General features: G+C 39.1%; 1 protein-coding gene across 7 annotated transcripts in view; it reads left to right on the top strand.

Moving 5' to 3' along the window:
• The window catches only part of P4HA1 (prolyl 4-hydroxylase subunit alpha 1), a 100,847-nt gene that overhangs the window by 20,969 nt on the left and 58,849 nt on the right, over positions 1–21,029 (top strand). The gene's annotated exons all lie outside the window — the stretch shown is intronic.

The following is a 21,029-nucleotide window of genomic DNA, read 5'->3' on the forward strand; positions in this document are numbered from 1 at the left end:
TTTCTCCACCTCCTCTCTAACACTTATTGTGTCTTTTTTTTTATAGTAGCCGTCCATATGGGTGTGAGGTGGTATCTCATTGTAGTTTTGCATTTCCCTAATCATCAGTGATGTTGAGCATCTTTTCATGTGCTTAGTAGCCATCTGTATTTCTTTCTTGGAGAAATGTTTATTGAAGTCTTTTCCTACTCTTTAATTAGTTTTTGTTGTTGTTTTAGGAGTTGTCTGCATATGCTGGATATTAATCCCTTATGAGATACATGATTTGTAAATATTTTCTCCCATTCTGTGGGTTGCCTTTTTACTCTGTTGATAATGTCTTTTGATACACGAAATTTTAAATTTTTCAGGAGGTCCAATTTATTTTTTCTTTTGTTGCCTGTGCCTTTAGGGGTCATATACAAGAAATTGATGCCTCATCCAATATCATGAAGCTTTTCTCCTATGTTTTCTTCCTAAGAGTTTTATTGTTTTAGGTCTTATATTTAGGTCCTTTATCCATTTTGAGATATTTTTTACGTATGGTGTTAGGATAAGGGTCCAACTTCATTTTTTTTCTTTTTTTTTTTTGCACGTGGATATCCAGTTTTTCCAGCACTATTTGTTGAAAAGACTGTCCTCTTCCCATTGATTTGTCTTGGCACCCTTGTCAAAAAGTATGTGAGCATATATGTGAGGGTTTATTTCTGGGCCCTCCATTCTAGTCCATTGATCTTTATGCCATATTAATACAACACTGTTCTGATGACTGTAGCTTTTTTTTTTTTTTTTAAGGTTTTATTTATTTATTAGAGCATGAGCAGGGGGGAGGGGAGAGGGAGAGTCAGACTCCCTGGTGAGCAGGAAGCCGGCTTGATACTAGGACCCTGAGAGCATGACCTGACCCAAAGGCAGAGGAAGGCATACACTTAATCAGCTGAGCCACCCAGGATCCCCTGATGACTTACAGCTTTGTAGTAAGTTTTGAAATCTAGAAGTTTGAGTTCTTTGGTTTTGTTCTTTTTCAAGATTGTTTTGACTGTCCCTTGAGATTACATATGAATTTTAGGATGGGTTTTTCTATTTCTGCAAAAAATGTCATTGGGATTTTGATAGGGATTGTATGAATCTGTAGATCAGTTTGGGTAGTACTGCCATTTTAATAGTATTAAGTTTTCCAATCCATGAACATGGGATGTGTTTCCATTTATTTATGTCTTCTTTTATTTCAACAATGTTTTGTGCTTGTCATTGTGTAAGTCTTTCACCTCCTTGGTTAAGTTAATTCCAAAGTATTTTATTCTTAGAATTGTTTTAGCGGGGACACCTGGGTGGCTCAATCAGTTAAAATGTCTGCCTTCAGCTCAGGTCATGATCCCATGGTCCTGGGATCAAGCCCCTCATCGGGCTCCCTGATCAGTGGGGTGTCAGCTTCTCCTTCTGTCCCTCCCTTCCTGCTCACTAGCTCTCTCTCTCTCAAATAAATAAATAAAATCTTCAAAAAAAATTGTTTTAGTAGTTTTCAGATTATTCATTGTTAGTATGTAGAAATGCAGCTGAGTTTTGTGTGTTGACTGTCCTTTGCTAATTTGCTGAATTTATTTTTTAGCTATAACAGTTTTCTGTGTGTGTGTGTATGTGTATGTGTGTGTAGTCTTTAGGGTTTTCTGCATAGACGATAATAATATAATCTGCAAAAAGAGATCATTTTACTTCTTTTCCAATTTGGCTGCCTTTTATCACTTTTTCTTGCCTAATTGCTCTGGCTAGAGCTCCCATACTAAGTTGAATAGAAGTAGTGAAAGTGGGCATCTTTGTTTTTGTTCTTGATCTTAAAGTCTTTCACCATTGCATATATTTGCTGTAGATTTTTCAAGTATATCTTTTTTTATGGTTAGCTAGTTTCTTTTTACTACGAATTTGTTGAGTGTTCTTGTGAAAAGTGTTGAATTTTGTCAAATACTTTTTCTACATCAGTTGAGATGATCATGTGTTTTTTCCCTTTATTCTTTTAGTGTGGTGTATTACATTGATCAATTTTTGTATGTTGAGACATCCTTGCTTTCCAGGAATAAATTCCACTTGGTTATGCTGCTGAATTCTGTTTTCCAATACTTGAGGATTTTTCATCGATATTTGCAAGGGATATTGGTCTGTGGTTTTCTTGTAGAGTCTTTGGTTTTGCTGTAAGGGTAATGCTGGCCTCGTAGAATGAAATAGGAAGCATTCCCTCCTCTTCAGTTTTTCTGGAAAAGTTTGAGAAGGATTGGTGTTAGTTCCTCTTTAAATGTTTAGTAGAATCCTCCAGTGAAGCCATTAGGTCCAGGGCTTTTCTTTGCCAGGAGGCTTATTACCGAATTAGTCCCGTTGCTAGTTAGTTATAGATCTATTCTGATTTTCTGTTTCTTTCTTAGTCTTGGTAGGCTTTTTGTTCCTAGGAATTTGTCCATTTCATCTAGGTTATCCAATTTGTTGGTGTACATTTTTCATACTACTCTCTTGTAATCCTTTGTATTTCTGTAGAATCAGTAGTAATATCCCTTCTTTCATTTTTTATTTTAGTAATTTGAATCTTTTCTTTTTTTCTTAGTCTGTGCAGCTAAAAGATTATCAATTTTGTTGATCTTTTCTAAGGACCAATGTTTGGTTTCATTAATTTTCTCTTTTTTACATTCTACTTAATTTACCTCTATTATTTTATTTCTTCTTCAAGCTTTGGATTTAGTTTTTGTTTTTCTAGTTTCTTAAGTTGTAAAGTTAGGTTCTTGATTTGAGATCTTTCTAGATTTTTAATGTAAGCAATTACATTACATCATTTTCCACTGCTTTCTCTGTGTCCTGTAAGTTTTGGTATTTTGTGTGTTTGTTTTCATTTGTTTTTAAGTATTTTCTAATTTTCTAATTTTCTCTGATTTCTTTTTTGTTCCATTGGTTGTTGTCACATTGGTGTGTTGTTTCATTTCCACAAATTTAAGAGTTTGCTAATTTTACTTGTGTTACTGATACCTGACTTCACACAATATTTTGCTTCTGCTATCTCTCACTTTTTCCATGAGTATATGGCTTACTATCATTACTATCTCCTTGTCATTATTAGCTGGAAAAATAAAACATGTTACCTCTGTCTTCATACTGAAATTGATTTCCTCAGTAAGAATATACAGTGGGATGAGTTACTTCTTAAGATGTTTTCTTGCTCATCTCTCTTTATTTGGGGTAAATATCAAGTGGGAATGCTAACCATGGTACAAAAATATTAAATAAAATTTCCATTAAGCTGGTACATAATTCCATTATTTTCTGTTTCTACTAATATTATACATTACAACAGTTCTGATAAGGTCAGAGCCTTATCTTTAAAAATTGTCTTCTGGTATAAAACATCAATTCATTTAATAGCTATTGACTATATAATGTGTACCAACCATTCTGTTAGGTTCTAGGGATGCAATAATGAATAAGTCCAATATAGCTCTTGCCCTTAGAGTACTTATATTCTTATGGTATAGTATGATGAATGCCATGATGAGGATAATTTAGGATACCGTGGGAGCATATAGAAGAAAACCTAATTCTATACTTGATAAGAGACATAAAGGAAGACTTCCTGGAAGATACAACATTAAAAAAATTGGGGATGTAATAAGTAAGGAATTCACCAGGAAAATGGAGGAAATTGGAGAAAAAAGTGGGCATGAGAAAAGTATTCCAGAGAGAATGTGTATAAAGGCTAGAGAGGAGAGAGTGTATTATATCAGATAACAAGTAGTTTGTTCAAGAGATGAGTGTATGAGGGGTGGGGCTGGGGGTTTGGTTTTGTGAGAGTAGTGAGAGATGAGGCTGGATAGGTTAAGCACAAGCCATCTCTTGAAGGGCTTTGTAAGACATGTGGAGGAGTTTGAAATCCTCTCAGTGCAGTAAGGAACCATTGAAAAGCTTTAAATAGGGAAGTTACATGATTTTCATTTTAGGAGTATCATGGACTGTATGGAGATTGGATTGAGACCTTGGGGTAGGGACAAAGCATTCAGGGAGGAGACTGTTGTAAAAATTTAAGAGATGATGGTGGTAGCTGGTAGCTACAGAGAGAAATGGATAGGTTATCAAGCTACTTAGGAGGTGTAATGGTAGAATTTGATGGTGGACTTGATAAGGGTTTTTGGCTTGAACAACTATATGGGTTCCATCCAACAAAATAAAGAACACAAAAGAAGCAGGTTTGGTGTATGTGGGGATAATAAATTTCATTTGTTTTACTCTATTTCTTTTTGTTTAAAATTTTATTATCTTTCCATCAAAATGGCATTAAATATTATTTAAGTCTGATTTTGCTGTGTTTAGTCTTAGGAAATTCATTGGGTTCCCCCAAACACTTTGCCTTTAATCTAGAAATCACTTGGTAAGACTTTCATAGAGAATGGCTGAAAATAAGACACCCTGAGAATATGTGTAATTATTGTTATTATTATTATTTTTAAAGATTTTATTCACTTATTTGTCAGAGGATGAGAGAGACAGCACAAGCCGGGGGACAGTAGGCAGAGGGAGAAGCTCCCTGCTGAGCAAGGAGCCCCATGCGGGACTTAATCCCAGGACCCTGGGACCATGACCTAAGCTGAAGGTAGACACTTAACTGACTGAGCCACCCAGGCATCCTTGTGTAATTACTTTTCACTGGGACAGTATTTATCCTTTCTTAGGTACTTTTTCTCTCTTTATTGACTTTTCTTCCTCTTCAAGTCACTGTTTTGGATTCAGTTCTTACTGAATTTTCTTTTCATGCAAATTCTTTATAAGTAGAATCCCTGAAATTTTCTGAGCATAATATGTCCTATAAGCGGTCAAAGTAACACTATTATTAGAGTGAAATAATAAACAGATTTTAGCCTTTTCTTGTTCTCTAAACCTTTCTCTGTTACAATAAAAGCTCCCAGATGTGTTTGAAGGCCCCTTGTGCACCTTTCCTTCCTTTCTCAAGGTAATGACTATTCTGAACTTGGTTGGATATTTCTGTCTTTTTATACTTTACTACGTATATTGTTGTGTTTTAAAATTTTAAATAATGTATTCTGTGTATCTTTCTGTAACCTTTTCTACTCAGTTTTTTGAGTAAATTCATCTAACTGCTTTATGGTATTATATGACAGAATTGATTTATTCATTCCTTTATGCATGGATGGACATTTTCGTTATCTCCAATTTTTTGCTATTTCAAACAAGGTTTCAGTAAACATCCTTGTTTATGTATTCTTTTGCTTATGTACTCACATGCAAATGTTTCCTTAGGGTATAAGAAGTCAGGGTATATGTTTCTTCAGCTTTACCAGATGTGGCCAGATTGTTCTCTGGAGCAGAAGCACCGATTTATACTGTTACTAGCAATGTATGAGAGTTCCCCTTTTTTTTTTTTTTAAAGCTTTTATACAGCGAGAGAGAGTACAAGCAGGGGGACTGGCAGGCAGAGGGAGAGGGAGAAGCAGGCTCCCTGGTGAGCAGGAAACCCTAAATGGAGCTCAGTCCCAGGACCCTGAGCTCATGACCTGAGCCGAAGGCAGACACTTAACTGACTGAGCCACCCAGGCACCCCAAGATTTCCCATTTCTTCATATACTTGCTAACCCTTGGTTTTGTAAGACTTAAAACTATAGCAATTTACGTGAGAAACAATGGGGGTGAGAGTTGGGGGGGAAGGATATTTGTTTTTTGTTTTTTTTAATTGTCTCAAAACAAAAAACAGAGAAATGCTTATTTCAGTGGATGTATGTTGATGCCATGTAACTCCTTGATTAGTTTTGCCTGCTTCTTCCTCCTCCTTTGGGCCTATCTTTTGAAATGCTTTGTTGATATTTTATTTTACTTTATTTTATAGATTTATTTATTTGAGAGAGCGAGCACGAGCAGGAGGGGCGGGGGAGGGAGAGAGAATCTCAAGCAGACTCCACTCATGTGGGGCTTGATCTCACAACCCTGAGGTCACGAATTGTGCCAAAACCAAGAGTTGTTTGCTTAACCGAATGTGCCCTCTTTGTTGATATTTTCATATAAAATCTGATAATTTATATGTATTTTGGCATCACTGGTGTCTTTCTAGTTTATAGACTGTTCCTTTGGTTTCAGGTTGTTTCTAACCCTGATTTGTTGAATAGACCCATATTGTCCAAAGATACCATGATTTTTTTCCCCCAAAGCTATGATTTTTTTTTTTTTTTTTGGTATGGAAAATGTCTAATGTATAAAATTCTGTTTACTTTAGCTGGAAGTTGAGTGTTCATGCTCTTGATGACTTTTATCACTGTCTTGGTAAGCTGATGAGGTTACTCCACTAAGCAATAGGTTCTTTACACATCTCTGGAGTTCACGTAGCTTTGAGTGTACTGATGCCTCAGATGCAAGATAGCAGCTTGCCAAGTGTGTGCATTTTAAACATAGTTCTCCTTATAAATCAAGTTTTTATCCACTACAAGTGTTCCTGTGAAGTGTAAGAATTTTTTTTTTTAGAGAGAGGGAAAGAGAACATGCACTTGAGCGGTGGGGGATTGGGGAGGGGTAGAGTGAGAGGGAGAGAGAGAGAATCCCAAACAGGCTCCATGCCTAGCACAGAGCCCCATGTAGGGCTCGATCTCATGACCTAAGATGGTGACCTGAGCTGTAATCAAGAGTTGAATGCTTAACTGACTAAGCCACCCAAGCGCCCTGTGAAGTGTAAGAATTTTTAAAGTAAATGTCCCAGGTTATGAAAGAGCCACAAAATTGTGTTTTTAGGTAAAATTTTCCACTACTGTCATATAGTATTATAGTTTATATTGTGATAATAAATTCACAGGACTCTTTTAACTAAGTAATTTACAACTTATTCTTTTTTTCCTCATCAAATATGAAAGCTTTCTGCAGTGTTTTTCTGACAACATCACTTCCTTTATTTCATTTTCTTCGTCGACTTGTCCATTTATCTCTTCTTATGTTCTCTGTTTTGGAAACTCCTTCCCTTTCAACTGTTGCATTACTTCTTTTTCATTTTCTTCTTTTGAGAATGTAATTCCCAGGCATTCTGCCTCTAATAATTGTGAATAGGTTAATAGATAAAATAAGCAGAGATACTTTAACTACCAAAACATGAGATAAAAATCCTCTACTGTCGAGGATTTGGAGTTAAGATGGTGGAGGAGTAGGAGACGCCGTTTTCAGCCGGTCCTCCGAGTCGAGCTGGATAGGTACCAGACCAGCCTAAACAAACACGGAACCAGCCTGAGACGCAGGAAGATGCATCTAGATCTCTACAAATGAATATCTCCAGCGCTGAGTATTGAGGTACGAAGCGGGGAGCCATGAAACCGCGCACAGATATAGGAAGATAAACGGAAGGGGGAGGGAGCTGCCGCGTTTGGGCGCCGGGAAGCGGTAGCCACTTGCACGGGAGAGCGGGCGGGCTCGCGGTCAGCACCTGCAAAACAGCAGACTGAGACCGTGAGCCGGGTGTGCGCCACCAGGCTTCTCGCGGAACCCCGGAATCCTGGTGCGCTCACCGGATCCAGACTGAGACCGGGAGCTTCCGGAGCGCACGCGGGGCGGCTGGCGGCTGGCGGCGTTAGAAACACAAAGGACAGAGACGCGCTGGCCCTGGAAGTGAGGGGACGCCGGGTGTGGGGCGCACATCCCGGGACGTGGCAGGGTTGAGCAGCACCAACAGAAGCAGAGTTAAAGTGGCCAGAACATTAGCAGAGAACGGGCCGCAATCCCTCTGTTCTGTGACAGAGGCTGAAATTCGGCTGCTGCTGCTCTGACTCTCAGAAGAGGCACAACAGACCGCCAGGGAAAGCCACCAGAGAACAAAAGCCTGGAAATACCAGCTCAGAGAGTGCCCATCCCTATTCCCCCTCGCAGGGGACACGGAGACTCTATCCAAACAGGGTTGCCTGAGTATCGGCGCGGCAGGCCCCTCCCCCAGAACGCAGAAGGCAGGCTGAAAAATCAAGAAGCCCACAACCCGGGCGCCTGGGTGGCGCAGTCATTGAGCGCCTGTCTTCGGCTTAGGGCGTGATCCTGGCATTCGGGAAAGGAGTCCTTCATCGGGCTCCTCCGCTGGGAGCCTGCTTTTTCCTCTCCCACTCCCCTGCTTCTGTTCCCTCTCTCGCTGGTTGGCTGCCACATAAATAAATAAATAAAATCTTTAAAGAAGAAGCCCACATCCCTAAGATCCCTATAAAACAAGGGGCACGGCCTGGGACCCAGTCAATAATTTGGGCTCTGGAAACCCAGCAACCTCTCCTCATCAGAATGACAAGAAGGAGAAGCCCCCCCCCCCCAGCAAAGGAAAGACAGTGAGTCTGTGGCCTCTGCCACAGAAATAATGGATATGGATGTAACCAAATTATCAGAAATGGAATTCAGAGTAACGATGGTCAAAATGATGAGTAGAATTGAAAAAACTATTAACGAAAAGGTTACTGAGAATATAGAATCCCTAAGGACAGAAATGAGAACGAATCTGACAGAAATTAAAAATTCTATGAGCCAAATGCAGTCAAAACTAGAGGCTCTGACGGCCAGGGTCGCAGAAGCAGAGGAACGGGTTAGTGAATTGGAGGATGGGTTAATAGAGGAAAAAATGAAAATAGAAGATGGTCTTAAAAAAATCCACGCCCACGAATGTAGGTTACGGGAGATTACTGACTCAATGAAACGATCCAATGTTAGAATCATCGGCATCCCCGAGGGGGTGGAGAAAAACAGAGGTCTAGAAGAGATATTTGAACAAATTGTAGCTGAAAACTTCCCTAATCTAGCGAGGGAAACAAACATTCATGTCCAAGAGGCAGAGAGGACCCCTCCGAAGCTCAACCACGACAAACCTACGCCACGTCATGTCATAGTGCATTTCGCAAATATGAGATCCAAGGATACAGTATTGAAAGCGGCCAGGGCAAAGAAATTTCTCACGTACCAAGGCAAAGGCATCAGAATTATGTCAGACCTGTCTACACAGACCTGGAATGAGAGAAAGGGTTGGGGGAGCATATTTAAAGCTCTTTCAGAGAAAAACATGCAGCCAAGGATCCTTTATCCAGCAAGGTTGTCATTCAGAATTGATGGAGAAATAAAGACATTTCAGAATCGCAAGTCACTAACCAATTTTGTAACCACAAAACCAGCCCTACAGGAGATATTACGGGGGGTTCTATAAAAGTAAAAAGGCCCCAAGAGTGATACAGATCAGAAAGTCACAGCCAATACAAACAAAGACTTTACTGGCAACATGGCATCATTAAAATCATATCTCTCAGTAATCAGTCTTAATGTAAATGGTTTGAACCATCCCATAAAACGCCACAGGGTTGCAGATTGGATAAAAAGAAATGACCCATCCATTTGCTGTCTACAAGAGACTCATTTCGAACCTAAAGATGCATTCAGACTGAGAGTAAGGGGATGGAGTACCATCTTTCACGCAAATGGACCTCAAAAGAAAGCTGGGGTAGCAATTCTCATATCAGATAAATTGGATTTTAAACTACAGATTATAGTTAGAGACGCAGAAGGGCACTATATTATTCTTAAGGGAAGTATTCAACAAGTGGATATGACAATTATAAATATATATGCCCCCAACAGGGGAGCAGCAAGATACACAAGCCAACTCTTAACCAGAATAAAGAGACATATAAATAAAAATACATTAATAGTAGGGGACCTCAACACTCCACTATCAGAAATAGACAGAACACCCTGGCAAAAACTAAGCAAAGAATCAAAGGCTTTGAATGCCATACTCGACAAGTTGGATCTCATAGATATATATAGAACACTACACCCCAGAACCAAAGAATACTCATTCTATTCTAATGACCTCATAGATATATATAGAACACTACACCCCAGAACCAAAGAATACTCATTCTATTCTAACATTCTCAAGAATAGACCATGTTCTGGGACACAAAACAGGTCTCAACCGATACCAAAAGATTGAAATTATCCCCTGCATATTCTCAGACCACAATGCTCTGAAATTGGAACTCAACCACAAGGAAAAATTTGGAAGAAACTCAAACACTTGGAGACTAAGAACCATCCTGCTCAGGAATGACTCAATAAACCAGGAAATCAAAAATCAATTTAAACAATTTATGGAGACCAATGAGAATAAAAATAAAACAGTACAAAACCTATGGGATACTGCAAAGGCAGTCCTAAGGGGGAAATACATAGCCATCCAAGCCTCACTCAAAAGAATAGAAAAATCTAAAATGCAGTTTTTATATTCTCACCTCAAGAAGCTGGAACAGCAACAGAGGGACAGGCCTAATCCACGCACGAGGAAGCAGTTGACCAAGATTAGAGCTGAAATCAATCAAGCAGAAACCAGAAGTACAGTAGAGCAGATCAACAGGACAAGAAGCTGGTTCTTTGAGAGAATCAATAAAATTGACAGACCACTGGCAAGACTTATCCAAAAGAAAAGAGAAAGGACCCAGATTATTAAAATTATGAATGAAAAAGGAGAGGTCACGAGAGCACCATTGAAATTGGAAGGATTATTAGAATTTTTTTTTTTTTAAAGATTTTATTTATTTATTCGACAGAGAGAGACAGCCAGCGAGAGAGGGAACACAAGCAGGGGGAGTGGGAGAGGAAGAAGCAGGCTCATAGCGGAAGAGCCTGATGTGGGACTCGATCCCGGAACGCCAGGATCACGCCCTGAGCTGAAGGCAGACGATTAACCGCTGTGCCACCCAGGCGCCCCGGATTATTAGAAATTTTTATCAACAGCTATATGCCAATAAACTAAGCAATCTGGAAGAGATGGAATCCTTCCTGGAAACCTATAAACTACCAAGATTGAAACCGGAAGAAATTGATTCCTTAAACAGGCCAATTAATTATGAAGAAATTGAGTCAGTGATAAACAACCTTCCAAATAACAAAACTCCAGGCCCGGATAGTTTTCCTGGGGAATTCTACCAAACATTCAAAGAAGAAATAATACCTATTCTCCTAAAGCTATTTCAAAAAATAGAAACAGAAGGAAAGCTACCAAACTCATTCTATGAGGCCAATATTACCTTGATCCCCAAACCAGGCAAAGATCCCCTCAAAAAGGAGAATTACAGACCGATTTCCCTAATGAATATGGACATCAAAATCCTCAACAAGATACTTGCTAATAGAATCCAACAGTACAGTAGAAGGATTATCCATCACGATCAAGTGGGATTCATACCTGGGATGCAAGCGTGGTTCAATATTCGCAAATCAATCAGCGTGATACATCATATCAACAAGAAAAGACTCAGGAACCATATGATCCTCTCAATCGATGCCGAAAAAGCATTTGACAAAATACAGCATCCTTTCCTGATTAAAACCCTTCAGAGTGTAGGAATAGAAGGTACATTTCTCAATCTCATAAAAGCCATCTATGAAAAGCCTACTGCAAATATTATTCTCAATGGGGAAAAGCTGGAAGCCTTTCCCTTAAGATCAGGAACTCGACAAGGATGCCCACTCTCGCCACTATTATTCAACATAGTACTAGAAGTCCTTGCAACAGCAATCAGACGACAAAAAGGGATCAAAGGTATTCAAATCGGCAAAGAAGAAGTCAAAATGTCTCTCTTTGCAGATGACATGATACTCTATATGGAAAACCCAAAAGAAGCCACTCCCAAACTATTAGAAGTTATAGAGCAATTCAGTAACGTGGCGGGATACAAAATCAATGCTCAGAAATCAGTTGCATTTCTATACACGAATAACGAGACCGAAGAAAGAGAAATTAGGGAATCCATCCCATTTACAATAGCACCAAAAACCATACGTTACCTTGGAATTAACTTAACCAGAGACGTAAAGGACCTATATTCTAGAAACTATAAATCACTCTTGAAAGACATTGAGGAAGACATAAAGAGATGGAAAGATATTCCATGCTCATGGATCGGAAGAATTAACATAGTTAAAATGTCCATGCTACCCAGAGCAATCTACACTTTCAATGCTATCCCGATCAAAATACCGAGGACATTTTTCAAAGAACTGGAACAAATAGTCCTTAAATTTGTATGGAAACAGAAAAGGCCCCGAATCTCCAAGGAACTGTTGAAAAGGAAAAACAAAGCTGGGGGCATCACAATGCCGGATTTCAAGCTGTACTACAAAGCTGTGATCACCAAGACAGCATGGTACTGGCACAAAAACAGACACATAGACCAATGGAACAGAATAGAGAGCCCAGAAATGGACCCTCGGCTCTTTGGGCAACTAATATTTGATAAAGCAGGAATAAACATCCGGTGGGAAAAAGACAGTCTCTTCAATAAATGGTGCTAGGAAAATTGGACAGCTACATGCAAGAGAATGAAACTTGACCACTATCTCACACCATACACAAAAGTAAACTCCAAATGGATGAAAGACCTCGATGTGAGACAAGAATCCATCAAAATTCTAGAGGAGAACATAGGCAGCAACCTCTACAACATCGGCCAAAGCAACCTTTTTCATGACACATCCCCAAAGGCAAGAGAAACAAAAGATAAAATGAATTTATGGGACTTCATCAAGATTAAAAGTTTCTGCACAGCCAAGGAAACAGTCAGAAAAACTAAGAGGCAGCCCACGGAATGGGAGAATATATTTGCAAATGATACTACAGATAAAGGACTGGTATCCAAGATCTACAAAGAACTTCTCAAACTCAATACACGAGAAACAAATAAACAAATCAAAAAATGGGCAGAAGATATGAACAGACACTTTTCCAATGAAGACATACAAATGGCTAACAGACACATGAAAAAATGTTCAAAATCATTAGCTATCAGGGAAATTCAAATCAAAACCACACTGAGATACCACCTTACGCCAGTTAGAATGGCAAAAATAGACAAGGCAAGAAACAACAATTGTTGGAGAGGATGTGGAGAAAGGGGATCCCTCCTACATTGTTGGTGGGAATGCAAGTTGGTACAGCCACTCTGGAAAACAGTGTGGAGGTCCCTTAAAAAGTTAAAAATTGAGCTACCCTATGATCCAACCATTGCACTACTGGGTATTTACCCCAAAGATACAGACGTAGTGAAGAGAAGGGCCATATGCACCCCAATGTTCATAGCAGCAATGTCCACAATAGCTAAATCGTGGAAGGAGCCGAGATGCCCTTCAACAGATGACTGGATTAAGAAGTTGTGGTCCATATATACAATGGAATATTACTCAGCTATCAGAAAGAACGAGTTCTCAACATTTGCTACAACATGGACGGCACTGGAGGAGATAATGCTAAGTGAAATAAGTCAAGCAGAGAAAGACAACTATCATATGATTTCTCTCATCTATGGAACATAAGAACTAGGATGATCGGTAGGGGAAGAAAGGGATAAAGAAAGGGGGGGTAATCAGAAGGGGGAATGAAACATGAGAGACTATGGACTATGAGAAACAAACTGAGGGCCTCAGAGGGGAGGGGGGTGGGGGAATGGGATAGGCTGGTGATGGGTAGTAAGGAGGGCACGTATTGCATGGTGCACTGGGTGTTATACACAACTAATGAATCATCGAGCCTTACATCGGAAACCGGGGATGTACTGTATGTGACTAACATAATATAATAAAAAAATCATTAAAAAAAAAAATCCTCTACTGTCTCCATCAGGCTTTCAAATAGTGTTGCCAGAATAGCAGGTCCTGTAAAAAATATCACTGGGCTACCTGCATGTCTTAATGGCAGACCGTCCTTTATGTCTTTTGCGTGTCCCTGAGAAAAGTACTCTTAATTGCTTCATTGTAAGCTCATCTTAGAAATGTACACCAGTTTTCATAATTGAAAAATAGTAAGAAAGTCAAGATTTAAATGTTTCTTTGATTCCTGGAAATGCATCGTTAAACTATTAATAAGTTAGCTTCTTGGTATCTTTTCCCAGAGTGGAGTGTGTAATAGTTAAGGGAAAAGTGTCAAAAGTGTATCTTCATCTTCATTTTAGAAGTACATTGATAATTAGTTACTATCCATAAGTGACTAACAGGAGGAAAAAAATAATGAATGGAGGTAGTTGTAGGTATCGAATATTAGATTGTATTGGTTGTGTAATCCTCCAGTGCATGTGCCTCCATGCTAGCATTCTGCTTGGTACTGGAATTCTCAGACCAGGGGATGCTTTCCCCTAGACAGTGAATATCAGAGCACTAGTAAAATGTGTCCATGCCTTTATTTTCTCTTAATTTATTTCTCATGAACTCCTTTTCTGCTTGCATTTAAAAACAAACATGTTGACATTGTTGGATAGGTTATAGCTAAGTTTGGTTTTAGCCAATTTAGTGACTCATTGAAGTGCATTCAGTCAAGATTTATTAAGGAAAACACCACTGTGTTCCTTTTTCTACCAGTTTCCTTTGCAGTATTATCAGACACTTAAATGCATAAGATTGTATCTGTTTTATCGAGGACATAGGTTAAGTCTGTTTTTGACCGTAGTTTATTTTAAAAACTTCATTATTCTGGAAGTATGACTTCTAGCACAATATTTATTTATTCTCAGAACTATATGTTCAGAAGTCTGGCTAAAGGTATCCGTTTTATTGATCTCTTTCAAAGAACTAGCTCCTGGTTTTGTTGATCTGTTGTTTATTTAGTTTATATGTCATTTATTTTTGCTCTAATCTTTATTATTTCCTTCCTCTAGCTAGTTTTGGGGGGGGTGGTTTGTTTGTTTTCCAGCTCCCCTTTATGTATAAGGTTAGGTTGTTTGAGATTTTTCTTCTTGAGGTAGGCCTGTATTGCTATAAACTTCCCTCTTAGAACTGCTTTTGCTGTGTCCCAAAAGTTTTGAACCTTTGTATTTTCATTTTCATTTGTTTGTATGTACTTTTTATTTATTTTTTTAAAGATGTATTTATTTATTTTAGAGAGAGCAAACACAAGTGGGAGGGGCAGAGGGAGAGAGAGAGAATCTCAAGCAGACTCTGCACTCAGCACAGTCTGACGGGGCTCAATCCCACGACATTGAGATCACAATCTGAGCAGAAACTAAGAGTCGGCTGCTTAACCAACTGCAACACCGAGGCATCCCTGCATGTACTTTTTAATTTCTTCTTTTATTTACTGGTTGACCCATTCATAGTTTAGTAGCCTGTTATTTAACCTCCATGTATTTGTGGACTTTGCAGTTTGTTGTTGTTGTTTTGTGGTTGACTTCTAGTTTCATAGCATTGTAATAAGGGGGTGCCTGGATGGCTTAGTTGGTTAAGCGTTTGCCTTCAGCTCAGGTCATGATCCCAGGGTCCTGGGATCGATCCCTGAGTTGGACTCCCTGATCAGTGGGTAGCCTGCTTCTCCCTTTGCCCATTTCCCTCCCCCTGCTCGTGCTCTTTCTCTCTTAAATAAATACAATATTTTAACAAAAAAATGAGAGAGAGAGAGTGGTGAGAGAGAGCAAAAGCCAGGGGAGGGGCAGAGAGAGAGAGAGAGAGAGAGAGAGAAGCAGGCTACTCACTGAGTAGGGAGCCCGACATGGAACTTGATCCCAGGACCCTGGGATCATGACGTGAGTTAAAGGCAGATGCTTAACTGACGGAGCCATCCAGGTGCCCTAAGTAAAATCTTTTTAAAAAGTCCCCCCCCCTCAAAAAAAACCATAGCGCTGTGGTCAGAAAACATGTATGCTATGACTTTGATCTTTTTGAATTTGTTGAGGCTTATTTTGTAGCCTAATATGTGACCTATTCTGGAGAATGTTCATGTGCACTTGAAAATAATGTGTTGTCTGCTGTTTTAGGATGGAATGTTCTGAATGTATCTGTTAAATCCATCTGGTCCAGTGTGTCATTCAAAACCATCGTTTGTTTGTTTGTTTCTTTCTTTCTTTTTTAAAGATTTTATTTATTTATTTGACAGAGATAGAGACAGCCAGCGAGAGAGAGAACACAAGCAGGGGGAGTGGGAGAGGAAGAAGCAGGCTCATAGTGCAGGAGCCTGATGTGGGGCTCGATCGCATAACGCTGGGATCACGCCCTGAGCCGAAGGCAGACGCTTAACCGCTGTGCCACCCAGGCGCCCCCCCCCATCCTTTCTTTCTTGATTTTCTTTTTAGATGATCTGCCCATCAGTGTTAGTGGGGTGTTAAAGTCCCCTATTATTATTGTATTATTATCGATTAGTTCCTTTATGTTTGTTATTAACTCTTATGTATTTGGGTGCTCCCATATTGGATGCATAAATATTTACAATTGTTAGATCTTATTGTTGGATTGTCCCCTTAATTATTATATAGTGCCCTTCTTTGTCTCTTGTTACAGTCTTTATTTTTATTCTATTATTTTATTAATATATTTTTTAAAGATTCTATTTGTTTATTTGACAGAGAAAGTGCTCAAGTAGGCAGAGTGGCAGGCAGAGGGAGAGGGAGAAGCAGGCTCCCTACTGGGCAGAGAGCCCAGTGAGGGGCTCAGTCCCAGGACTCTGGGATCATGACCTGAGCTGATCATGACCCTTAACTGACTGAGCCATCCAGGCACCCCTGTAGTCTTTGTTTTAAAGTCTAGTTTTTCCAATATAAGTATTGCTACCCTGGCTTTCTTTTGACATCCATTTGCAAGATAACTGATTCTCCATCCCCTCACTTTGAATCTGCAGGTGTCTTTAGGTCTAAAATGAGTCTCTTGTAGGCAGTATATAGATGGGTCTTGGTTTTTTATCCATTCTGTCACCCTGTGTTTTTTGATTGGAGTATTTAGTCCATTACATTCAAAGTAATTATCCGTAGACATGTATTTATTGCAATTTTATTACCTGTTTTGTCATTGTTTCTGAAGATTTTCTCTGATCCTTTCTATCTTTCTCTCTTTCATGCTTTGCTGGTTTTCTTTAATGATATATTTAATTTCTTTCTCTTTATCCTTTGCATATTTATAGGTGGGTTTTGGTTTGTGGTTACCATTAGGTTTGTATATAACCTCTTCTGCATATAGCACTCTTTATTAAGTTGATGGTCATTTAAGTTTGAACCTCTTCTTTACTCCTCTCCTCCCATGTTTTGGATATATGGTGTCATGTTTTGCATCCTTTTATTTTGTGAGTTCCTTAACTGATCATTTTAAGAAAAATTCATTTTTATTGCTTTTGTGTTTCCTACCTTTATACTGTCCCTTTTAGTCTCTCCTTTCCACTCAGAGTCCCTTTAGTATTTCTTGCAGGGCTGGTTTAATGGTCATGAGCTCCTTTCTTTTTTGTTTGTCTGGGAAACTCTTTCTCTCTCCTTCTATTCTGAATGATAGACTTGCTGGATGGTCTTCTTGGCTGCAGGTTTTCCCATTCAGCACTTGGAATGTATCATGCCACTCCTTGCTGGCCTACAAAGTCTCTGCTGAAAAATCTGCTCATAGCCTTATGGAGTTTCCTTTGTATGTAACTGTCTTCTTTTGTCTTGCTGCTTTTAATCTTTCTTTGTCACTATATTTTGTCGTTTTAATTACAACATGTCCTGGTGTGGGTCTGCTCTTGTTGATTTTTGTTAGGCGTTCTCTGCACCTCCTGGATCTGGATATGTGTTTCCGTCCCCAAATTAGGGAAGTTTTCAGTTACTATTTCTTCAAATAAATCCTCTGCCCCCTTTTTTCTCTCTTCTTCTGGGATTCCTATAATGAGAATGTTATTACATTTGATAGAGTCACTGAGCTCCCTAAGTCTGTTCTTGTTTTGCATAACTTTTCTTTCTCTCTTTTGTTCAGCTTGATGACCTTACATTACTCTCTCTTCTAGGTCATTAGTTTGTTCCACTGTTTCCTCAAGCCTGCTGCTCATTGCATCAGCTGTGTTTCTCATTTCATTTAGTGAGTCCTTTATCAATGCTGTTATTCCTTATTTCAATGTTAATGGTCTCACTGATGTCTTCCACTCTCTTCTCAAATCCAGTGAGTATCCTTATGATCATTACATTAAATTCTCTATCAGGCGTGTCACTCATATCTGTTTCACTTAGATCTCCAGCCATGACTTTGTCTTCTACTTTCATTAGGGACTTATTCTTCTGTCATCTCATTTTGTCTAAGTTTCTGTGCTTGTTTCTCTGTGTTAGGAAAGTCAGTTACAGCTCCTGTTTGTTTTTTTTTTTTTCATTTATTTTTTAAATTTTTTTTAGTGTTTTTTAAATTTTATTATGTTAGCCGCCATACAGTACATCCCTGGTTTCTGATGTAAAGTTCCATGATTCATTAGTTGTGTATAACACCCAGTGCACCATGCAATACATGCCCTCCTTGCTACCCATCACCAGCCTATCCCATTCCCCCATCCCCCTCCCCTCTGAAGCCCTCAGTTTGTTTCTCAGAGTCCATAGTCTCTCATGCTTCATTGCCCCTTCTGATTACCCCCCCTTTCCTTATCCCTTTCTTCCCCTACCGATCTTCCTAGTTCTTATGTTCCATAGATGAGAGAAATCATCTGATAATTGTCTTTCTCTGCTTGACTTATTTCACTTAGCATTATCTCCTCCAGTGCCGTCCATGTTGCAGCAAATGTTGAGAACTCGTTCTTTCTGATAGCTGAGTAATATTCCATTGTGTATATGGACCACAACTTCTTAATCCAGTCATCTGTTGAAGGGCATCTCGGTTCCTTCCACAATTTAGCTATTGTGGACAATGCTGCTATGAACATTGGGGTGCATATGGCCCTTCTCTTCACTACGTCTGTATCTTTGGGGTAAATACCCAGTAGTGCAATGGCTGGGTCATAGGGTAGCTCAATTTTTAACTTTTTAAGGGACCTCCACACTGTTTTCCAGAGTGGCTGTACCAACTTGCTTTCCCACCAACAATGTAGGAGGGATCCCCTTTCTCCACATCCACTCCAACAATTGTTGTTTCTTGCCTTGTCAATTTTTGCCATTCTAACTGGCGTAAGGTGGTATCTTAGTGTGGTTTTGATTTGAATTTCCCTGATGGCTAATGATTTTGAACATTTTTTCATGTGTCCGTTAGCCATTTGTATGTCTTCTTTGGAAAAGTGTCTGTTCATATCTTCTGCCCATTTTATGATTTGTGTATTTGTTTCTCGCGTATTGAGTTTGAGAAGTTCTTTGTAGACCTTGGATACCAGTCTTTTACCTGTAGTGTCATTTGCAAATATATTCTCCCATTCCGTGGGCTGCCTCTTAGCTTTTTTGACTGTTTCCTTGGCTGTGCAGAAGCTTTTTATCTTGATGTAGTCCCACAAGTTCATTTTATCTTTTGTTTCTATTGCCTTTGGAGATGTGTCATGAAAAAGGTTGCTTTGGCCAATGTTGTAGAGGTTGCTGCCTATGTTCTCCTCTAGGATTTTGATGGATTCCTGTCTCACATCAAGGTCTTTCATCCATTTGGAATTTATCTTTGTGTATGGTGTGAGAGAGTGGTCAAGTTTCATTCTCTTGCATGTAGCTGTCCAATTTTCCCAGCACCATTTATTGAAGAGACTGTCTTTTTTCCACCGGATGTTTTTTCCTGCTTTATCAAAGATTATAGTTGCCCAAGAGCCGAGGGTCCATTTCTGGATTCTCTATTCTGTTCCATTGGTCTATGTGTCTGTTTTTGTGCCAGTACCATGCTGTCTTTGTGATCACAGCTTTGTAGTACAGCTCGAAATCTGGCATTGTGATGCCCTCAGCTTTGTTTTTCCTTTTCAGCAGTTCCTTGGAGATTCGGGGCCTTTTCTGTTTCCATACAAATTTAAGGACTATTTGTTCCAGTTCTTTGAAAAATGTCCTCAGTATTTTGATCGGGATAGCATTGAAAGTGTAGATTGCTCTGGGTAGCATGGACATTTTAACTATGTTAATTCTTCCGATCCATGAGCATGGAATATTTTTCCATCTTTTTGTGTCTTCCTCAATGTCTTTCAAGAGTGATTTATAGTTTCTAGAATATAGGTCCTTTACGTCTCTGGTTAAGTTAATTCCAAGGTAACGTATGGTTTTTGGTGCTATTGTAAATGGGATGGATTCCCTGATTTCTCTTTCTTCAGTCTCATTATTCGTGTATAGAAATGCAACTGATTTCTGAGCATTGATTTTGTATCCCGCCATATTACTGAATTGCTCTATAACTTCTAATAGTTTGGGAGTGGATTCTTTCGGGTTTTCCATATAGAGTATCATGTCATCTGCGAAGAGAGACATTTTGACTTCTTTGCTGATTTGGATATCTTTTATCCCTCTTTGTTGTCTGATTGCTGTTGCAAGGACTTCTAGTACTATGTTGAATAATAGTGGTGAGAGTGGGCATTCTTGTCGTGTTCCTGATCTTAAGGGAAAGGCTTCCAGCTTTTCCCCATTGAGAATGATATTTGCTGTAGGCTTTTCAGAGATATTTTTTATGAGATTGAGGAATGTACCCTCTATCCCTACACTCTGAAGGGTTTTAATCAGGAAAGGATGCTGTATTTTGTCAAATGCTTTTTCTGCATCTATTGAGAGAATCATATGATTTTTGAATTTTTCTTTCTGGATAAAATCTAAGACACTGATAGATTTGCGAATGTTGAACCACCCTTGCATCCCAGGGATGAATCCCACTTGGTCATGATGGATAATCCTTTTAATGTACTGTTGGATCCTATTAGCCAGGATCTTGTTGAGGATTTTGATGTCCATATTCATTAGGGAAATCGGTCTGTAATTCTCCTTTTTGATGGGGTCTTTGCCTGGTTTGGGGATCAAGGTAATATTGGCCTCATAGAATGAGTTTGGTAGCTTTCTTTCTGTTTTTATTTTTTGAAATAGCTTTAGGAGAATAGGTATTATTTCTTCTTTGAATGTTTGGTAGAATTCCCCAGGAAAACTATCCGGGCCTGGAGTTTTGATTTTTGGAAGGTTGTTTATCACTGACTCAATCTCTTCATAATTAATTGGCCTGTTTAAAAAATCAATTTCTTCCTGTTTCAGTCTTGGTAGTTTATAGGTTTCCAGGAAGGCCTCCATCTCTTCCAGATTGCTTAATTTATTGGCATTAAGCTGTTGATAAAAGTTTCTAATAATCCTTCCAATTTCATTGGTGTTGGTTGTGACCTCTCCTTTTTCATT

Source organism: Ursus arctos, unplaced genomic scaffold (assembly GCF_023065955.2).
Source record: "Ursus arctos isolate Adak ecotype North America unplaced genomic scaffold, UrsArc2.0 scaffold_7, whole genome shotgun sequence".
Classification (NCBI taxonomy): Eukaryota; Metazoa; Chordata; class Mammalia; order Carnivora; family Ursidae; genus Ursus; species Ursus arctos.